Below are 17,839 nucleotides of genomic sequence, written 5' to 3' on the forward strand. Positions count from 1 at the left end.
CTAAATAGCTAAGGCTGGCTTCAAACCTGTGCAGTCCTCTTGTCTCAGCCTCCCAAGTACTGGAATTATAAGCATGCATCACCATGCTTGGCTGGTCTCCAAGCTTCTTAAGCTCAGCTCTTTATAATCTGCTTTTAACATGGCAGGCAACTTAATTCTATCAAAAATTAACTATACTATGTCACTCTTCTTCAGAAATCCATTATTTTTTCCATTTAAAAATATAAAGAAGTTACTGGTGGAACTTATCTGTTCAGATTTTCCTCCCTCACTCCCTTCTTTTCTTCTTTTTCTCCTTTACTCTGTCAATTTTTACAAGTAATTGAACCTGGTAACATTCTACCTCTGAGCCAGAACTCCAGCCCTTTTTTATTTTTTATTTTTATTTTTTAAAGTTTTTTATTGGTGGATTATAGTCATACATCTTAACAGGTTACAAAATGGTAGAGGCATACATGCACACATTACTCATTTTTTTTTCCTCAATTTCTGCTCCATTCCCTTTCCTCTCCATTCTTCTCATGTTTTTTTTACTGATTGATTTGATATGTTTATGAATGTACATGAGGTACTTTAGGAAATCTCCCTCTTCTCTTCCATCTCCCTCAATTAGGTCACCTTATTTGCTCATCCATGGTTTCTCCTTCTTCATCTAGAGTTCCTCCTTTACACTTTTTCTCCCTAGCTTCTGCATATTAGGAAGAGCATCACATTTTTTTGTTTTGTGGCTGACTAATATCACTTAGCATAATGTTTTTTAGTTCCACTTATATCCCCACAAATGAAAAAAAGTTGTTGTTCTTTATGGGTGAGTAAAATTCTATTGTATATATATCTCATAATTTTAAAATCCACTCATCTGTTGATGGATGTCTTAGCTGGTTTTATGGTTTGGCAAATGCGTGGCTAACAATATAAATAGACATGCATTAGTTTGGTAGTTTAGTTTCCATTCTTTGGGTAGATACCCAGAACTGGTATTGCCGAATCATATGATAAGTTTGTTTTCATTCTTCTGAGGATCCTCTATACTGTTTTCCAAAGTGGTTGCACTAATTTGCAATCCCACCAACAAACTATTAAGAGTTTCCACTTTTCCACATCTTTGCAAGCATTTGTTGTTGTTTTTGTTTTTAATGATTACCATTATAATTGGAGTTAGGAAAAATCTCAGGGTAGTTTTGATTCACATCTCTCTAACTGCTAATGACATTCAGCATTTTTTATACATCTATTGGCAATTTGAATTTCTTCTTTTGAAAAGTGTCTATTTAGTTTACTTGTCCATTTTTTGATTGGGTTATTTGTTTTCTTAGTGCTGAGTTGTTTGAGTTCTCTGTATTTTCTAGATATTAGTGCTCTATTAGAGGCCATTTTTTTCTCCCATTTTGTTAGCTCTCTGTTGAGGTTCTTGATAGTTTTGTTTGTTTTACAGAAGCTCTTCAGGTTGATGCAACTCCACAGATTGATCATTCTTTTAATTTTGTGTGTCTTTTTTTCTTGCTGAATTGTTTATTTTGAAGGGATGCAGGAAGAGGAGTCTTCCCCAGCATGAGAGTTTAGTTGGGAAGAATTTCTCTGCTAATGAGGATGAGGTGTGAAATAAGATATTGACAATATTAGTGTATGGAACCTATTAGAAATAAGAAAGTAGGATATTAGAATTAAAGTAGGACCCTTGTAGAAGTAAGAGAGTAAAATATAGAATTGAAATATAGAAGTAAGGTAAGAGTGGAAACAGAATTAAGATCTGTGAGCCCAGATGCCCGAAGGCCCATCCAGCTTGTCAGACAAGGTCTCTGTCCCCTCCGCGCCCAATATCTCTGAGCTAGATCAACCCTCTCCCTCCCAGCCTCCAGAACAAGATAATACTAACTTACCCTCCAGACAGATTCCTCAGCGCGGAGGTCAGCCTGGCCTAGCTGAGGTGAGGGGGAAAAGGTAGCCCCCCCTTGGACTGGGATTTTCCAGTCCAGGTTTGGAGAGGTCCTCCTCCATCCTCCCAACCCTGGGGTGCCAGGGCCTGGGCCAGGACCCAAGCCCAGACCCTCGGGAGGGATCTGGGTGCCAAGGCCTGTGTGGGCAATGGCAGGGATACTGAGTATTCCTGACTCACAGGAACAGAGTCCAGACCCTGGCTAAAGGGAAAGTCTGAGGGGTCAGGAAGAGAAGGGCAGCAGGAAAGGGCCAGATGGGTCTAGGACAGCAGGCCTAGCCCAGGGAGTGGAGCAGGCTGTGGGTCAGGACAGCCTGGCCTCGCCCTTCCACTACTCCTCTGATGGTACAAGGCAGGGACCCCTGTCGTCCACCATGGGCCACTGCCTCGGACCTGACCCCTGATTTCTGGCCAGGCTTCCCTGGTACTGTCAAGAATGGCTTTAGAGAATTAAGACATTGGGATTTAGGAATGTTCAGCAGGTCCCCCACAGGTCCCCGCGAGAAGGCCCCAGCGTGCACGGCCCTGTGTGGGGACAGAGCGGCTCCCGACCGGGCCCAGGGTGGCCGCATGGCAGTATGCTGGGAATACACAGGAGGCCACATGTGGGCCTTCCTCGCCTGCTCTCACTGTAACTTGTAAGTCCCGGTCTTTCTTTAATAACTGCCCGCTCAAGTTCTGACTTCTGTACAACTGCTTATGTGTATGTTCAATATTTGTTAGGCAGTAGGCTTTCTCATTTCAAACTGGCTTGGTGTTTAAAGAATATTAGAACTTGCTATTTAGGAAAAGTAGTTCTTCCTAAATTACAAACCTATACCTGCCTGGAAACATCTGCATTCCACACAATTGGCCAGAGGCGATCCTAGGGAAGGAGCACATACCAAAAGGGAGATAAGCAGTCTCTGGCGGGCTCGGACTCTGGGCAGGCTCCGACTTCTGACTTCTGGTGGGCTCAAAATTATTGGTTGTACTTGTTTGTCCTTGTATCTGATTGGTTGTACTCTAAGGCTAGCGGGCTCTGACAGGGATGGATGCATGTTTCAAAATTATTGGTTGTACTTGTTTGTCCTTGTACCTGATTGGTTGTATTCTAAGTTTGGTGGGCTCTGGTGGGTGTATCCACTCCCTCCTGGGGCTATAAAGCCAGACCCTGAAGTGAGCCCTGGGTTGAATTCCGACCCACTTTCCTTGCTGTCTACTGAGGTTAACGCTAGTTCGGCCAGAGCAGTCTTGCTCTGGTAGCCGCTGGGCAATTCCTTGATTGACAGTCAAGCTAGTGGAGGAATTTCGACCACTGGCTAGCCAGTAAAGAGCTGCAGCACAATAAAACTCTGCCTGTGTGTTACATCCTTGGTGTGTTCTTCGTTATTTGGGCAAGAGGGGGCGCATCTCAGACCCTAACAATTTTACTAGTAAAAATGACTTGATTTGTCTCTTCTGATAAGCTTTGTCCTCCTCCTCCTCCTCCTCCTCCTCCTCCTCCTCCTCCTCCTCCTCCTCCTCCTCCTCCTCCTCCTTCTTCTTCTTCTTCTTCTTCTTCTTCTTCTTCTTCTTCTTCTTTTGCGGGTTTGGGGATGGAACCCTGGGGCATTCTACCTCCAAGCTACACCCCTTCCCTATTTTTTTTTCTTTATTTTGAAACAGGGTCTCACTAAGTTAAAGAGTGCCTCACTAAGTAGCTGAGGCTGTCCGTGAACTGAGATCCTCCAGTCTCAGCCTCCCAAATGCTGGGATTACAAGCATGCAACACCACGCCCAGCTAAACTTTGTCTTTCAGTCTAATTTGTCTGATATCATAGTTGCTACTCTGCTTGTCTTCAAGTTCCTTTGGCACGAATTATCTTGCTCCAGTCTGTAACCTTTAATTTAGGACTATCTTTACTTGTAAGGTATGTTTCTTGCAGGCAGCATATAGATGGATTCTAGTTGTTATTCATTTTGCCACTTTAAGTCTTTCTATTCAGGAGTTGAGGCTATTTATGTTCAATGTGATTATTGAGAGATGGTTTTTATTTCCTAAACTAATATTTTGAGTTTTAAATTCCATTTGAGGTAATGTTTGTTCTTCTTTGTTTAGTTGTTTGATGGAAATTATTGTTTCTCTGGTTTTTGCATATATAATTTATTTCTTTTTTGCAATTAGTCTCTGAGTATTTTCTCTAGTACTGGTTTGGAAGACATGAATTCTTTCAACTTCAGTTTGTTATGGAAGATTTTTATTTCCCTGTTGAATTTGAGAGATACTATTGCTGGGTAGAAAATTTGGGGCTGCAATTTGTTTTTGTTCAGAGTTTAGAATATGTTACTCCAGGCCTTCCTAGTTTTGTTGACATGTTTTGAGAAGTCTGAAGTGATTCTAATTAGTTTGACTATGAATGTCACTTGGTGTTTTGCTTTTTAAGATTCTCTCCTTGGATTCTACATTAGTCAGTGTGACTTTTATGTGACCCAGTGAACATTTTCTTTGATCACGTCTAAAGGGAGTTCTATTAAGTTTCCTATACCTGTATATTGACCTCTTTTTCTGTGTTTAGATAATCTTCTGTTTACATCTATGTCTATTATTTTTAGGTTAGCTTTTTAAAATAGGCCCATATCTCTTCAATGTCTAATTCATGCTGTCAAATTGTTTTTACAAAATTATATACTATATATTAATTTTTGGAGTGATTCCATTCTAAAAGTAAGATTCTATTTTCCATGTGGTATAATCTATTATTTATAGTTTGTATTCATGCCTTCACTTCAATGATTTTACCCTTTACTTCCTTCATAACTTCTTTCTGATTCCTGTTCAGGGAGTCACATTCTTTTTTAGATTGTTCCTTTATTTCTTTTAGGATCTCTCTAAATTCTTTTTGAAAATACTATATTTTTTCTACTCTTAAATTTCTGATTTGTCCTTCTGTTGATCTCTGCAATTATATTGTTAGGTTCTGTTATTGTGGGGTTGTGGGAGCTCATTGATTTGTTTAAATTCCTCCTTATGATTTCAGATTTCTTAAGGTTTTATCTTATCTTTGTTGCTTTTGATAGCTTTATCTCATTCTATTGGTGTCTTTTTGTATATACAATGGCAAATTGTGTTGTATTCCATGGTGAAGTTTGAGTGAGGAGGAAGGTTATTAAGTAATACATGCAATAATAGAACAAAGTAGCAGATAGCAGCAAATATAATAAGAAATTGTGTTTGGTAAGGTACTATATAGTAGACTTTAGAGATAGTGAATATGTAGTAGGATTCTAGTAATCAAAGTAAAGTATTTAGTATAGTGATATAAAATGGATTTAAAATAAGAAAAAAACTCAGGGAAAATAGGATATACATGAGAAAAAATATTGTAAAAGGGGTGGGAAAGAGAGCAAACACACATACAATAACAAAAAAGATAACGACATCAAAATAATACTACCCTGCAAATATATGAGTACTGAGAAAAAATGGCCACTGCTATCCTTGTGGGTCTGTGTGAATTTTTTCAGCTATTTAAGGTTCACATTGTACAATAGATTCTTGAGCATGTTCCAAGCATTCTCATTTGCTCTGTAACCTATAGTAATGTTGTCCATTTATAGCGCTACTTTTTGTCTCCTTCAATGATTGGAACCCTTCCTGGTGTCTCTCTCTGTGCAGGCACCAAGTGCCACCAGCAACTTTTCTGCTGCAAACCTGGATCTCTGAGTTCTCTAAATGGACTTATTGCCAGGTATGGTGGCACATGCTTGTAATCTCAGCATTGGGGAGGCTGACACAGGAGGATTGTGGTTTGTGGACAGGCTCAGATACATAGTAAAGCACTTTGCAACTCAGTGAGACCCTGTTTCAAAATTAAAGAATAAAAAAATGGGCTGAGGGCCTAACTCAGAGGTAGAATGACCCTGAGTTCCATCCCCAATACCAAGAAAAAAAGAAAAAAAGGAATTTGTCAGCCTTATATGGTAGTGCAGGCTTGTAATATCGGTATTTTGGAGGCTGAGACAGGAGGATCACACTCCTAAGCTACTTTGTGAGGCTCTTTGCAACTTAGTGAGACCTGGTTTCAACATAAATAGGGTTGAGGGTTTAGCTTAGGAATAGTTTTCTTCTGGGTTCCATCCCCAGTACTGCAAAAAATGTGGGGGACCTGTCTCTGAGATTTTTTCAGTCTATTCAGGCAGCCTGTATGGCCTGTATCACTGGGGCTGGATCTAGTGTTAAGTATAGGTCTCCAAGATTTCCCCCAACAATGTGCCCATGTCTCTCTCTGCCTATCTAGGAAGCAGGTGCCACTGGGTCCAGAGCCAGTGTATACAGGGTGAATCACAAAGTCTCAGGCCCTGTGCATTTATAGCTTGCTGCTCAAGTGCCTGAATGGTCTCCTGCAGGGGTAGCTTGTTTATTTATAGTGTTGTTCAGTGCTACTCTGGATCTCTGGAGAATATGGTGAGCTCAGCCGCCAGTGCTGCAAGTTGTTGCTGGGATTCACGCAGTAGTTTCAAACTGCTTACAATTCTGATGAGCTGCCATCACTTACTTCAAGTCATTGGCTTTTTTGCCAGGGGTTTCTGGAGGCACAGTGCCAGGAGGCTCAATGTAGTGAGACAAGATGGTGCCACTGAGGCACTCCACGATGGAACCAGAGGTGGGCAGGGTACTCTTCTGCTCTCTAATCTGTCTTTTAGCTTTCTTTCCACTGCCTTTTGATTCTCAGTGCAGCACTCTGTTCAAATTATACTGGCTTCCTTCTTTTGTCAAGATGCTGTTTTTATGGGGACTGAGATCAAGTGTCAGTAGGACTGATATGTGCTGCTTCCCTTAGTCACCATTTTCCCAGAAGTTGTATTGTTTATTTCTAAACAGGCTATCACTAAATTGCAGAGGGTCTCATTAAGTTGCTGAGGTTGTTCTCAGACCAGTGATCCTCTTGTTTCAGCCTCACAGATAGTGGAATTCACCACACCTGGCTCCAGTGTTTCAGTTTCTGTTGCTTCTGCCTGGAAATTTATTCAACCAGATATTTTTATGAACAGCTTCTTTACTGTTTGAAAGTTTTTATCTAAATATTTGGTAGTGCTCCATATATAGTGGGAAATTATCAAATATTTATTGAGCATTTTGAATGATTGCCAAAGTTCTCTGTCCTTCTCTGAGAAAAGTAGTTACATTACTAAGAGTACATTTATTAACCTCTCATATCTATTTCTCTCTCCAAGGAAATTGATTGTAGAGTGAAGTTAAGCTTCTTCAAAAGACTTAAAATGGACTCTTCATGATAAGGAGGGTTTGTCACCTATCCACAGAGTCCTGACCATGAGAACCAGTCCTTTTTGATGGACTGGCACAATTTCTGATTGGCCCCTCTCTTGCCTTTGCTAGCTTCCAGTTTCATGCTGCCCTTGTGTGCAAAACCAGGTGATAGAGCTGCTCCTTTATATTTCATTACTGACTGCTTCTTGACACAGGTTTCATATTTAGGTACTAGAGACAGGCAGCAGAGACAAACCTACTGTATAAAGATACTATTTTCAAAAAAAACAACACTTTCACATGAATTTTCTCACATTTCTGATGGATTTAAGGAATAAAAGCATAAAAATAAAGACTTAGAAAGGACATCAAGCCGGGTGTGGTGGTGCATGCTTGTAGTCTCAGCATTTGGGAGGCTGAGACCGAAGGATCGTGGTTTGCGGACAGCCTCAGCTACTTAGTGAGGCCCTTTGCAACTCATTGAGACCTGGTTTCAAAATAAAGAATAAAAAATAGGGCAGGGGGTGTAGCTCAGATGTCGAATGCCCCTGGGTTCCATTCCCAGACCTGGAAAAAAAAAAAGAGAGAGAAAAGAAAGGGCATCAACTACTTCTATTATAAATATAGGATTTAAAAAATCAAACATTCCTTCTTCTGGTTGATATTATTTTTATTATAATTGCAATGTAAAGTAGTTGTATGATATCTTTCCCTTTTATTCCTCCTCAAAAATCCATATTAAAATTAAAATGGGAATGAGCTCTCTCTCTGTGTCTCTCTCTCTCTCTCTCTCTCTCTCTCTCTCTCTCTCTCTCCAAGTTCACACACTTTTGATGGCATGAGTGACCTATGAATAATCTGCAAAAACTCTATCAGTTAAAAAGTAGCTACAAATAAAGGCATTTGTAGCCAGTTTTCTGGCACCTCAACAGAAGAAAAAGTCAGTATGTGAAGTCCATATTTTAAAAAAGGGAGCAGGCTCCACCTGGGTGTGGCTCATAATAAAATGCTCAAGTGTAAATCTTGCAGCAGGTGCAAATTGCAAAGCCCGAACTTTATAGGCAATGCACAGGTACAATGCCTGCCACCCAGTTGTCATGCTTGACAACCAACTGCAGTCCCTAGAAAATGAAGAATTGTAGTCGTCAGCACCTGAGACTAAAAACTCACAGATTCTTCTGCCAAGAAGCCTCACTCCCTTGCCATTCCGACTACTGATAATGAGACTGGACACTGGCCTGGCAGCTATGCTGGTAGGCATTGGGCAATTCCTTACCTTAATTTCTAATTGAGCATTGGTTAAGGTCAGGCCTCAAAATCCCCACCAGACTCATAACTGACCCTGGCCGGAGACCACAACACAGCCTATTGGGCTTCATGGTGAATGGACTGCCCAGGCTGCTTCTTTGCAGGTTGTTCTAATTTATATTCTCTCTCTGTCTCTGCTTCTGTCTCTCTCTCCTCTCATCTCTCTTATTTTCTCTCCTGCTCTAAAATATCATAAGTTATATGAAGTTCCTGAGAAGTGTTAAAAAAAAAAAACTGTCTTCTCATGAGATCAGTAAACATTCTTGAAATGACTAAGACTGTGTTGTGGTTGTTTTCCAAGGTATGAGCCTGTTCAGAATAGCCATCTATTAAATCTTTAATTTAAACTTTATTATACCATTGTTTCATGTCAGATTCTCTAATATGCATTTTGCATGCAGTGGTGGGTGATGCTGCTGTTTTTGCTTCATTTGCCCAAATAAAATGAAGTATCCCACCTACTTTCATTATAGCAATTTTCAGAGGAGAATTTGCATTATTAATTGATTACTTCTATATTTAAAACTTTATTATGTAACTTATTTTTACTTATCTGTTTTCCTGTTATTATTTGAAATAATTAATCTGATGGTATCCTGATTTATATTTTATATGGTTACTTATAAACCCTACTATATTTTATAAAATATCTGTCCTTATTTGAAATATGTAAGGGCATTAATTATATATGTATTACTAAATATAGTCAATTTACTCGGAGATAATTAAACTGGTACATATAATTTCAAGAGGTTTTGGTTAATTCTAAATGATAGGTTATTCCAATTTGTTTAGCAAATATGTATTTATGATGAAACAGTCTACTTATAAATTATATAATACTACCTAAACTATTAATTACACATTAATTTTATTCTAAACATTTATCATTATAAATAAATCTTATGTAAGTACATTATTTTACCCAAAAATATTAATAACTATAGTGCTCAGGAACTAAAATGCATAATGTTGGCTGTGTTCCCTTAGTTACTTTTTCTTTAACTTAGTGTAGTGTTTGTTTGGCTTTACCAAAATTAACATTTTAATATGTAATTCCTATCAATAAATGTAGTTTACTCTCTGCTGTCCATTATTATAAAACATGTTTTTTATCCCAAGTGGAATGTTCACATTTACATCCAAATTCATTCTTAATTCAACACAGGATTTTTCATTGTAAATTGTTTCAAATTCCCACAATGAAAACGTGGGAGAGTAAAGGAACATGACTAGTTTGACCAGGAACCTATACACAATCAGATGTAAGTGTCATATGTCTATCTGCTACTTAAAAACAATACATTTTCAAGAGATTGAAAATTAATTATATTGATCCAAACATTCCTTTCATTTCAAAGAAAGTAAACACTCATTTATTTTATAACTGCTTGAAAACTTTTTCTTCAGAAATGGATCCCAAATGTTAAATGTCAAAATTTAATCTTACTTTCTGTAGTAATAGTTATCATCATCAGTTCATTAAATATTGAAGGAGGATGTTATTTACAATATTTTCTATAGAGTCCGGGTTAATAGCTAATTTTTATGATATATTTCCATTTTTCTTCTTACCAAATTTAATAATGGTTCATTGATTTGGATCCTGCTCGAATCTTCAGTAAAATGTATTGAACTTCTATTTTCCATTGAAGAAATATTCCTAGTTTTTTAATCTTTACCATTTTAGTAAATGTTTATAGCAACTCTTACTTTTTTGAGGCATTCCTCACAGCTAGGACCATTGTAAATATTTTTATCACTTATATATTTTCATTGGTATTATTGACCCCTGTAGTTTCTGACAGAAGATCTAAATACACATTACATGTGTCTTTGGAAGTTCATTGAACATAAGTAAAAACCCAAAACACCTCAAACTAGAAACTAAGATTATAGCATTGACTCCACTGTTTGCTGCTGTGTTGTCTATAGAACTTGTTTTATTTGGCTTTCAATATATTTCTTACATAGAAGTCATATGATACAGACATGTTTATTAATCATTACAAATGCAGAATAGAATTTTCTTATCTCCAATTTGGGTGAGTTGTGGTAGGTTTTGCTTCTGCACATAATTTCTTTATATTTTCCTTAACCGTATAGCTATCTTATTCAGTGAATTTCTTTGTCAATATACTTCAAAGTAAGTCTTTAATATTTTTTCTATTTTCAAAGCTTCTTTGGAAGTCACAGTATCTTGGTTTTTATCTTGTATAAATTATTTGTATTGATTTTTGAAACAAACATTTTTTTCTCAAATTAGTGCCATCTATAGCTTTCATACATTTTCCACTGCTAATTTTAGCCCATTTTAACATATATTCAACATATCATGTAGCTTACTGAATGATGAATAATGTAGGCTTGAAAGTCTAAGAAATTGTACACAAAGCATATGTTTGCCTAACAGGAGATCCACTCTGCATATATATCAATTATATCACACAATGTTAAAATTTATAAAACATATCAGTATAACAGGGCATATTTGGGAATTTTGCTTCTTTTATTTTGCATGAGTACATATAAAAATTCATGAAAGTTGTGCCAAAATTTAATAATAATTGCACAATAAAAATTCTCAGAGAAGAAAACAACTATAGCCATTCATAGTTGTAGGGCTTCTTGAAAGCAAAGATCAAAAACCTACTCCTGACAGTTTGGGAAGTGTGGACTTTCTCCATCTGGTATGGATGACATCCTAAAGGCAAGGCAATGAAGGTTTACAAGAGCCCAAGTGCCATCATCTGTCAGGCATCCCCTCTCCTTCCTAATTTGGGTTTATTTCACTTTATCTCTGGTACACAGACACCACATTACCCAGGACATCTGACAGAGCCCCACAACAGATTGAAATAATAAAAATAAATTTTGATATCTGAGCATTCAAATCATGCTTGCATTTCTTTGGAGAGGCTGTCATTTTGTTAGCATGCCTATTTAGACAGTCTCAGATGTGCTGGCTTATATTAAAAGGGAATTGACATTCAATTCAATTTTTAAGAGGAAAATGAGATTTATTTAGGGAAGTGGGGGTACCGTTTAAGAAAAGGCCATAATATAGGGGTTTCATGAGAAAAGATCTAGAGCAGACTGCTTCCTGGGAATGGAATGTGGCTTGCCATTCAATTTTTGATAAACAAATGAGTAATACTTCATTACTATTTTCAAATTTAGTTTCTTTGCTTTATCAGTCCCCTTTTGGAACGAATCCTCATGCCATCTCTGACCTTGATATAGTTTCCCTTCCTAATTGTAGCCTCTTGATATATGGGTAGCTCTGTATAAAGCATCCTTCTCTTAGCCAAGTCTACTTATCTTATTGCTATATTAGAGATGATGACTTATAACTGTTTAGACATAAAATTCCATTGCCAGGTTTTGTCCTATTTTGTCTTAACTTCACTAAATGAGTCTTTCAGGGAAAGTCTCTTGTGATTGTTTTATGCTGACATGGTGATGATGTAACTTACAGTTTTCAATAAAAGAGTAGAATACATATAGAATTACAGAAATATTAAGAAAACCACTATATCTTTGTATCACACTGTATTGTACAATGACAACTACAAAATAGTGAAAACAGACTTGGACTCTAAAGATCTTTTTTTTATTTTATCAACAACATTTCTTGGATATTATCCATTTCTACTCTTTTCATCATTACATGTTCTAAGATTTCTTACTTGTTGATTTTTCTATTTTATATAGAATGGTACTTTGTAATAAACTTGTGCTTTTTCTAGCATATAATTTGTGGAAAGTGAATGATTAATTTAATCAAAACCTTTCAGATCCCTTGCATTAATTAATTTCTACTAAATATGCAATATTTTAATTCTCCGTAATGTGATATTTTAAGAAATAATCTTCACTTTATTGATAAACTTGCGGTTGTATCCACATTCAAAAGGAAATGCATTTCATAGTTCCTACATGTCTTCTGTTTTCTAAATCTAAATATTATTATTGTATTTTGGTGAACTATACTTATCATTTTAATCAACTGGAAATTCTGAACACCATATGGTACACAGGCAAGTATAAATCAGGTTCTCTTACTTTCAATATTCTTGCAATCTATGTGAATAAAAGTAATCAGAAAAAAGTGACAGAAGGCCAAACACAATAGATTAATTAAAGAGAAATGAAAATAAATTTTAGGGGTTGCAGAGAATAGAATTTTATAGAATATCGAAAGAAAATAGACATTAGAGATACTGAACATAATTAAAGGATGAATAGGTTTATATCAATAATTTGGGGAGTTGGAAAATAAGAAAGCTGGGCATATTGGTGCAAGCCTGTAATTCCAGTACTTGGGAGGGTGAGACAGGAAGATCATAAGTTCAAGACTAGCCTCTGCAATTTAGCAAGATTCTCAGCAATCTATCAAGATAAAAATACTGGGGTGTATCTTGAAGGTAGATAGCAAGATAAAATCCTGAGGTGTATCTCAGAGGTAGAATGCCTCTGGATTCAATATTTAATATCACACACACACACACACACACACACACACACACACACAAGGGAGATAAGAGAGGGAGAATAAATGAAGTAATCACATCCACTTATGTACATTATATAAATATATGAGAATATCAATGCCAATCTCAGTATTTTGTATGAGGAAAAGGGAAGTAGGAAAGGAGCCAGGAGGAAGCTCACCAAATGGGCCCTGCATTTATGTCACTAATGCTGTGAACTACATTATGATGTGAAGCAACAATACACCAAGTAAAGTATATAAAATGAACAAAACCCTATGAAAGACGGAAGACATAAGTTGAAACTGTATTTACCCACCAGAGAGCTAAAATGCATCATATTTTAGGAAGAGGCAAAAATTTCTGTACAGAAGCCAGCCAGGCTGAGAAAGAGAATGGTTAAGGAGAAACCTAGATAAATTCTAGAAAGAGAATAAAAAAATTCTGATCTCCCAAGTAGAATGCAGCCTATAGTTTTCAAGCATTTTCAAGGACTCAGAATGACACAACTCACATTAAGCTATAAACTAGAGCAGCGTCATATGCTCTCATTTAATCACTCACACTTTACCACTGAAGGCTTCATTGATTTATTGGTTACACTGAATCTTTGCCTCTTTGTTATTCTCTTAGTTTTTCATTCTTAGCTAGCTTGGCTTCCTTTCTACCTTAAGGATATAGACACAAATGATTTGATTCTTAGTGACATGCTTTAGCCTTTATAGCCTCAAACTCTGGAGAAGAAGAGCTTTGTTATATATATAGGTCAAAAACACAAACTGGACCAAGGTATCTATGGTGTAGTATTTGGTGGGAGGAGTGATATGGTTCCAAGCTCTTATTTCTGCCTGGAGTGTCCATTGCAGGCTCCTTTTTTTTTTTTTTTTTTTTTTTTTTTTTTTTTAGTATCTCTCTTGTCTTCATCTTTATTAGAAACCCCCCTTTAAAATTGCTTGTACTATACCCTTATGTGAAGATATTATTACCAATCAATCTCACTATTATGTATGGAGAACTATGGGTAGTGGAATTTTTATTTGTAATAATACATTTTTTTTGGGTGGTACTGGGGTTCCTAGAAACCCTTCTACCTCCGAGCTACACTCCCAGACCTTCATGTCCTGGTAAGGACATGAAGGAATTAATTTGAGTTAGACTGGGGGCGCGCTCGCCACAGTCATGGAGCCCTTTAAATACAAGAGTAGTGACCTTGCCACTGGAGCCTATTTCACTTTTGCTCTGAAAGGATCCCACGGAATGAGATGTGCCAGGACGCCTCACGCCCCATGGTGATTCCAGGGCACAGGTTAGGCGCTTTGGAATCAAAGGCCCCCTTAACACATCTCAGGGGAAAAAGCAAGCTGTTTGCTTCTGAGAGGAGTTGACCCATCTGTTTTCTACTTTGGAAAGCCAGTTCTCAAAATTGACTCCAGAAGAGAGACCCAAACAGGCCATTAACAATGGAAAAAAGTGGAAAAGTCACCAAAAACCTGTCATCTCCCATGATTCCAGTTGCAGTCGTTTGAAAGCTGGTGTCCTAGGTTAAAAAATCCTTCATGAAGAAGAAAGATCTTTAGCAACATGATGGATTCAGAAGCTCATGCAGAGAGGCCACCCATCCTAACATCTTCAAAACAAGATATATCACCTCACATTATATGTTGGTGAAGTGAAGCATTGCTTTTGTGGCTGCTGTGCGGCTTTCAACAACGTAGCCATTACATTTCCTGTTCAGATGATTCTCTTTAGGCAGCAGCTGTAAGGAATCAAAACCCAGAATGCAATGTTTCATTTGAGGAGGGATGGATTTCAAAACTTGTACCATGGAATCCTTTCCCCATTAATGCAGAAAACCACCACCCTGGCACTTATGTTTGGTCTCTACGAGGATTTGTCTTGCCTTCTCCGTAAACACGTCAGCCCCCAGAGTTTGCTACCTGAACTGTGGTGGCAGGAACAACAGAAGCCATTTTCACTCCACTGGAAAGAGTTCAGACCTTGCTTTAAGACCACAGCCATCATGATAAATTCACAAACACTTACCAGGCCTTCAGGGCACTGAAACACCATGGAGTTGGACAGTATTATCGAGGCCTGGTGCCCATTCTCTTCCGTAATGGATTTAGCAACGTCCTTTTCTTTGGCCCTCGAGGCCCCATCAAGGAGCATCTGCTGACTGCAACTATGCACAGTGCTCACTTGGTCAATGACTTCCTCTGTGGAGGTCTACTGGGTGCCATGTTGAGATTCTTGTTTTTTCCAATTAATGTTGTAAAAACTCGAATACAGTCTCAGATTGGTGGGCAATTCCAGTCTTTTCCCAAGGTTTTTTAAAACAATCTGGCTAGAACAGGGCAGGAAACTGACAGAGGTGCCCACCTGAATTACCACTGTTCTCTCATCTCCTGCGGCATAATCAATGCCACTTATGTGTTCTTGTGAAAGGTTATATGAAAAAGGTCACTGATTAAGTGCTGTTTCCCAACTAAATAGACCTAAGGATGCAGTAAGGCCTTGTTCCTAATTAGCTCAAGCATAAGGTAGTGTCATTAAGTTCAGGTTGCAATGAATTATGGATGGAGTTATTTTCCTTAATCCTTAACAAAAACAGAATAACAGGTTTTAGTAGAAAAAAAATAATTTGAGTTAGGTGATAAGAATTTTTTTAAGACTTTCTGTTAGTGAGAGGTTCTGCAATTTGAGATTTTACTATGCTTTTAAAAAAGATTTAAAAAACTTTTTTTGTAATCATACATAATTTTGGAATACAAGACTTGACAGGATATACAAGCACATATCATCCAATAAGCCCTCATCTAATCCCTATCCCATTCCCTCCCCCTTCCTCGATCCCATACTTAATTGATGAATAACTTTGATATATTTGTTTATGTACGTCATGAGTTTTAAAGAGATTCCATCCTCCCCCGTCCCCTCTCCTCTGATTGGTCACCTTAATTGCTTCTCAATAGGGCCTTTTCTACTACTCGACCTTCTCCTGTTACCACTTTCCTCCTAATTCTTGCTAATTAGGGGAAGCATCTAGATTTTATTTTCTGTGCTATTTCTCTGTGCATGCTGCATTACAAGTTCTGATCCGACTCTTGACAGCCACAATAGTGGCCTGGCCACCCGGAGGACTATGATCCCGACCTCACTGGCTCTAGCACCGGCCTTGCCTTCATGGGAGGCCCCGATCCTGGCCTCGCTGGCCACCACACCTAACTAACCCCTCGGCTGGCTCTGCTCCCGGCCTCGGAGGCCCAGCACTGGCCTAGCCACACGACAGGCTTCGATCCTGGCCTCGCTGACCCTGGCACTGGCCTAACCCCTCGGCAGGCTCCTATCCTGGTCTCACAAGTCCCAGCTCCATCCTTGACTCACGGCAGGCTCCGATCCTGGCCTTGTTGGGCCTGGCACTGGCCTAACCCCTCGGCAGACTCCGATCTCGGCCTCGGAAGCCCCAGCACTGGCCTTGCCTCATGGCAGGCTCCAATCCCGGCCTCGGAGGCCTCAGCATCTCCCTTGCCTAACAGCAGGCTCTGATTTTGGCCTCGCTGGCTCCGACACTGGCCTAACGAATCAGCTGGCTCCGATCCCAACCTCGAAGACCCTAGCACCAGCCTTGCCTTATGGCTGTCTCTGATCCCGGCCTTGCTGGCTCTGGCAGTGGCCTAATGAATCAGCTGGCTCCAATCCCAACCTCAAAGACCTCAGTACCAGCCTTGCCTCATGGCTGGCTCCAATCCCAGTCTTGCTGACCCCAGCACCAGCCTAACCCCTCGGCAGGCTCCGATTCCAGCCTCGGAGGCCCCAGCACTGGCCTTGCCTCATGGCAGGCTCCAATTCTGGCCTCTTTGGCCCTGGCACTGGCCTAAACCCTTGGCAGGCGCCAATCCCGGCCTCAGAGGCCCCAGCACTGGCCTTGTCTCCCGGCAGGCTCGGATCCCGGCCTCACTGGCCCCAGCACCGACCTAAACCCTCAGCAGGCTCTGATCCTGGCCTTGGATGCCCCAGCACTGGCCTTGCCTCATGGCAGGCTCCGATCTCGGCCTTGCTGTCTCTGGCACTGGCCGAACCCCTCAACAGGCTTCGATTCTGGCCTCATTGGTGCCGGTACTGGCCTAACCCCTCGGAAGGCCCTGGTCCCGGCCTTAGAGGCCCCAGCCCTGGCCTCACCATAAAGAACCGGTAAAAATGTAAGATTATGGATATGCTAATCGCCCTGAGTTAATTACTCAATGTATACATCAATCAAAATGTCACCCCAACATTATAAAATGCACAAATATGTGCTAATCAAACATACATTAAGCTGGGTGTGGTGACACATGCTTGTAATCCCAGCATTTGGGAGGCTGAGACCTGAGGATCACGATTTGTGGGCAGCCTCAGCTACTTAGTGAGGTTCTCTGGAACTCAGTGAGACCCTGTTTCAAAATAAAGAATAAAAAATAGGGCAGGGGTGTAGCTCGAAGGTCAAATGCCTCTGGGTTACATCGCCAGACCCATAAAAATAAATAAATAAATTAACTAATCAAAATAATTTTAAAAATCCCCAAGAACGATATTGGAGAAGGTCAATCTGGAGTCTGGAAAATTCAAGGGTATAATTACTTGCATTCCAATTTTTATCATTAATATCACTCAGATTTCAGTACAGAAAGCTTAGTGGTAAGTATAAAAAGTAAAATTCACTGTCAAGTTTTTGTTAAATATATATAGCATTGGGGGCAATATGGGAGTGGCTGGGGTCACAGTGGCGACCTTGGCAGCCACCGAAAAGGACAAGTATTCCTTGGAGAAGCCCTGGACACCAGATTTTGGTTTAATATCTGATTGGGACAACTTAAGGAGACATTTCCAGCCTTG

At 39.3% G+C, this 17,839-nt stretch overlaps 1 pseudogene across 1 annotated transcript; it reads left to right on the plus strand.

Annotated features, from left to right (window-relative positions):
• Positions 1-14,548: 14,548 nt before the first annotated feature.
• LOC308268778 (mitochondrial nicotinamide adenine dinucleotide transporter SLC25A51-like) lies at positions 14,549-15,409 on the plus strand (annotated as a pseudogene). Its single transcript has one exon. The product of its transcript is annotated as a mitochondrial nicotinamide adenine dinucleotide transporter SLC25A51-like (transcript).
• Positions 15,410-17,839: the final 2,430 nt, after the last annotated feature.

This window comes from Muscardinus avellanarius (assembly GCF_963383645.1).
Source record: "Muscardinus avellanarius genome assembly, chromosome: 1".
NCBI classification, from domain to species: domain Eukaryota; kingdom Metazoa; phylum Chordata; class Mammalia; order Rodentia; family Gliridae; genus Muscardinus; species Muscardinus avellanarius.